Below are 5,551 nucleotides of genomic sequence, written 5' to 3'. Positions count from 1 at the left end.
GTGGGTGTGGTGGTTATTATTTCTTTGTGGAAAGCTGTATTTGGGGAATTTTATAAACTCTTTGCTCAGCTTTCTGTAACTTAAATTGTCCTGTTCCCTACAGCCTCCACCATCATTTGTGGCTCTAAACACAAACATTTGACAGATTTGCACATTGTCCTTTGACTGATATGGGACTATCCAGTAGGCTACATGGGTGCTCTTTAATATAGAAGCTACTCAGAAGAGGTACAGCAACAAATGCCTCCTCAAGAATACTACTGGAAGGTCTTTTCTGTTGCTGTAAGAGGGGGTCTGTTCTAGGTTCCTTGCAGAGGGGAAGATGGAGAGCAGGAATGCCATAAGCAGAGCAACGGGCCACTTGAAGATCTTTTTCATGCAGGCATAATAAATTGTAGGCTGGTCCTGGCTGCCTCTTGGACAGCATGCTTGGCATGGGGAGAGGACAACCCCTCACTACCAGACCCCCGCACTCCCCACTGTTCCTCAGACGTACTTGTCAACTGCTACAAAAGGTTTTTTCCCCCCTGCTCTCCTGATGGCAATAGCACACCTTAAGTGATCACTCTCGTTACAGTGTGTATGGTAATACCCATTGTTTCATGTTCTCTCTATATAAATCTCGCCACTGTATTTTCCTCTGAATGCATCCGATGAAGTGAGCTGTAGCTCACGAAAGTCTTACGCTCAAATAAATTTGTTAGTTTCTAAGGTGCCACAAGTCCTCCTTTTCTTTTTACGGATACAGACTAACACGGCTGCTACTCTGAAACTAGAGGAAGCAATTCATGGCCTGGCTATTTGTCATCACTTCCCAAATTCTTGCAGCTTGAGCAGGGCAAAGCTTAAGGCCAGCCTTAGGTAGAAGCTTCCTTAATACCTGCTTTTTTTTTTTTTTTCTTCCCATCCTTTACAAATGCATTTCAGAGGGTCCCTGCCCCTTTATCAGTTGTTTAGAGTAAGTGGCTAGTAGATACTTGCCACAAGCTGATTATAAAGATAGGTAAGCCATCTTTAATATAAGATGCAGCTCAGGTTCATGGAACTCAGAACACTCCTGTAGAGAAGGAAGTTTCTGAGGCTTTGTCTACATGGAATTCTAAAGTCATTGGAGTAAATGTAGTGGTGAAAAGCCCTAGTGTAGACAGGGTAAATGCTATAAGCTGCAACTTTCACTTGCTTGCCTGAAATTGGCAAATCTGCAGTGTAGACAAGACCTTAGAAATCCAACAGTTTAAACAACATAGGTGAGGGCTGCCTCTTGTGTTTATAGGTTTAGTGATGAGTAAAAATTCAAGCTACCCTGGAGTTTTCTGCCATTTTGCTTATTAGCTGTCTAGAAATGTCATGTATTGTTGTAGTAGACCCCACTTCTGTAAAGTTGCTGTACAAATCTTTTAAACTTCCCTGCAAAATAGACTGAAGTGAGAATTCCCTTCTCTTTGGACTGCTTCACAGCTTCTCTAATCAATCTTTTGCTAGGACCTGGCCTTTGAAAAGGTGTATCATTCTGCATCTCCTCACATTTTAGTTCAGGGAGAAGCTGGGCTGACAGTTACAAGTGCCCAGAGGCTAGGAGTGTTAGCACCTTAACTGCTTTCATGTACATACCCCTATGGTTCAGAAATACACTCTGCCTCAACCAGGAACTATGGGGCTGGGAATTCCAAATGCAATCTGCTGAAAGGTACTTTAACAAGTATGGCTGGAAGAGAGAAGTCATGTGAAAGGGAACAGCAAAAGAAGTTTGTCTTTGGCTGCTCCTTATAATGAATGAATGAACACCTTGCAAACCTGAAAAAGTATTTCTTTACACCTGAAATGTCACGATCTTGCCAGGTTGCTTGGAGTAAATGTTCTCAAACTGATGAGTAGAGTTTGGAGAGCTGGCTGCTCATAGGGTGGCAGCTCTGCACATTCCCAGTTACAATGGAGAGTAAAAGTAGACAGCATGATTAGCTTCTTTCAAAAGGACAAAACAGCTTTGACAAAGAAGATAAAAAAGAACTGCCATGACCACCTTCTCCCCCCCTTTCCACTTACCAGCCATCTCCCACTTTTTCTTTAATCTTTAAACGCATGTGAGCAGTTTAAAACCATTCCCTTTAATTATTCATCTTGAACTGCTATAAAACCACTTCTCTCCTTGTCAAGTCTCAGGGCCTGTATTTTATACTAAGCCTTCACCTCTCTCGTATGTTGATGCTATTATTCCTTCTTGGGTACGAAAGCCAAGGGAGGACTAAAGATTAGCATCCTCCTCCTAGTGGACATATTGGAATGTAGTCAAAGACACATGACTAAGTAGCTGTGACTATGATGAACCAAGGCTATTTACTTACCTTAAAAGTAAAATTAATTAAACTCCTGTTTCCAGTGACCCAAGCCTACTTTGCTTTAGTGGGGACATCACTTCAAAGTAGTTTGAGACTTTTTGTAGGATAGATTGACTGTAGTTAGAAGTCTAGTAAATCTAGCCTTTAATTATGGCCTCAAGGCATTAGTGAATTTGAACATCATACAGGCTAGTAATTAATTTTGCATCTAAGGAATTACAGGTGACCTGCAAAGGAGACAAGAGGCCATCTCAATTTTTTGGGGCCGAGGATCCCAATTAACTGGATAGAGAGTAGGGCTAACATCACAAATCAAGTTTCAGAGTAACAGCCGTGTTAGTCTGTATTCGCAAAAAGAAAAGGAGGACTTGTGGCACCTTAGAGACTAACCAATTTATTAGAGCATGAGCTTTCGTGAGCTACAGCTGAAAGCTCATGCTCTAATAAATTGGTTAGTCTCTAAGGTGCCACAAGTCCTCCTTTTCTTATCACAAATCAAGCAACTGAAATCTAATTGAGGGGAACTATTTTAACTTGCTTTCAAAACTTCAGTTTTCAGCTAACTTGCATGCCCCTCTCCTGCTGGAGGAGTCCATCTGTTAAAGCTTCACAACCTCTTCTGCTTTAGTTAAGATCTGTGAGCTATAAGGCTACATTTCAGTCCTCCTGAAAAAATCTTCAGCAAAATAGGAGGAAACTTTACTAAGTCCTGATATTTCAAGCAAAAAAACTCCCACCATCTCAGATTTCCTTTAGATACCATCACAAAAGTGCAACACCCCCTGCCAAGTATTAAAGGTGACCAGCACAGGAGAAAAAAATGAAGGTGGTGGGAGAGTTGAGGGAGTTCTTAAAAGGAGCCACATGCATTTTCTTGCTCATTGTCAGCTGACCTGTCAGATGTGCTGGATAAATCATCCCTCTGTATCCATAAAGGATGCAGATAGTATGGTGATATGGCTGTTTAACTCTCTACACTGATGGATTATGCTATTCCAATCTGAGCATGCTAGAATGGAGGACAAGCAGCAATTAGGGAGAAGCAACAGCAGTTACTTTTTCACATTATGCACTTATCAAGGAAAAACACAAAATCTAGTTTTAAGTAGCTCCAGTAGCAGAGCTCTGGGGCTCTCAGCTACATCCAGTTATAGTGGTGATATTAAACACCTGCTTGGTACTGTGCTCTAATGACTGATAATTTAGGTTAATGGGTGTCAATTATAAGGCTTGTTAGCTCTAGATAAAAGCTGGTCCAAAAGGCATTTGCTATGGGGTAAAGTGAGGCTCCCCTTTCAAAGGAAGAAAGTCCTGTGAAAAGCCACATCCTTTCATCTCCTCTTGTTGAAAGAAGAAAAGGTAAAATCAAGCCAGGAGCAGCTGCTTCCTGCCTTTATTGATCTCACTGCACTGAGGTATGAATTGGGATGCAGAACTGTTGTTTCAACTGGGAGGTGTTTTTTTTTTTTTAAAAATTACCTTTCACAGGGGGTTGCAGAAATGAGGAGGAAGCTTTTGAGTGTCCATTGTCCTGCTTTCAAACAGTACAAAGGGCTGCTTACTAATTCACAGGCTCTACCTTAAAAAAACAATGGGCAGGGGGGAGTGGGGAGCTACAATACAATAACCCCAACTCACCCTTTACTGTTCCCTTTTCATCCTGATTTACTGCCATAGCATAGGGGGTTTTGCTTTAATCCTGAGGAAATTGACTAGGTCTCAGATGGACATGAACCAGGGAGTGGCTACAACAAAATTAGCAGTAAAAGTAGGTAGGAGAACCACCAAAGGAACTAGAAGACTGCTTGCTGCCTGCAGTGAATCTCCTCCCATACTTTCCAGTGACAGGAACTACTTTTTCACTGAAAGCCAATTCTCTGTGTTGTAATAATTTCCTGGCACGATGCAAGAGCACTATTGTGGTAAAGAGGCTTCCTGTAGACAAACGATCAACAGCCAGAAGATGGGGTTAAGAGAAAGCAAAGAAGGGTTTATTTTAGAGAGAAGGAATTGTGTTGGAATAGAATCTTAGTCCTATATTGGAATTTGTAAGTGCACTGGATTAATATGCACTTCTGTAATGTGGCTTACTGAGGCATATGCTCAACTGTAAGCATATGAAGTTAAGCATAGGCTGCAGCTGTTCCTATTACATTTTTGTAACCAGTAAATGTTAATGTATACACTTAAGGAATCCACTACTCTAGTCATAAGTTCTGCCCATATGATGGATGATTCGCCTTTCCCCTTTCCACCTTGTACCACCAGTGTTACTCCACTGATTTCAGGGGCGTTGCTCCTGATTTATGTTAGTGTAACTGAGAAGAGACTCAGGCCCACACTTCTCAGTGTGGGTGTATTAAAGACAGCTGTTGGAGAAACTGTCCTTTACTGAGAATGAAGGTTCAGATTTCTTCAAAAAGCATAAACATTATCCTGCTTGACTCCACAGAGAAATTTTCACTAGGTTGGAATGGATGGTTTAAACAGAAATTGCTTTCTGAACAGTACTGTTCCGTTTACTTAGTTCCAATTTACTAACCAAACCAGTTTCCTCAACTTATCTTAATTTTGAAGCACTCGTGTTTTAATAGTGAGAAACTATTCTGCAACAGCACAGAGCTTTCAGTTCATCCCAACCACAGCCTGCATGAAGAAATGAGTCCCTCTATTTGTAGTAATAGAAACAAACACAATGCCCAGTCAATTACCCCCTCTTTAAAACTATCACCCTACCATTTATCTGGCAGCAGGAGTCAGTTGGCCTGTGGCTTTTCTATTCCACTGATTCCTATGTATTGCCCTTCTGTGACCTCATCACATTGCTCCTTCAAACAAAACCACGGGTTGGCCCCACCATGTTGCACGATGGACACTTTATAAAATTACTCTACTTCATGAAGGACATTGGGGGATGGGGGTGGGGGGGAGGGGAGTTATGTCATTCAATGTTTCTTGAGAAATTACTACGGACCTCAATTTTTAGCACTGACAAGTTCCTGAACAAACTATTTAAGAATCAAACAAAAACCACTAGACTCTGCATGTTTCTTTGCCCTGTCCAGACAAAAGAGGACAGCTTAGAAAAAGCACATTTGTACCATGCTTCTATTTACTGCCCGATATACCTATTTACAGTTTTCACTATGCTTTTACCATTAGCACAAACCTTGCCTTGTGCTAACTGCTACTGACAGACTCCACCTCGCTCCAGC

This window comes from Lepidochelys kempii, chromosome 7 (genome assembly GCF_965140285.1).
Source record: "Lepidochelys kempii isolate rLepKem1 chromosome 7, rLepKem1.hap1, whole genome shotgun sequence".
Taxonomy (NCBI): Eukaryota; Metazoa; Chordata; order Testudines; family Cheloniidae; genus Lepidochelys; species Lepidochelys kempii.
This window is presented reverse-complemented; position numbering follows the sequence as displayed.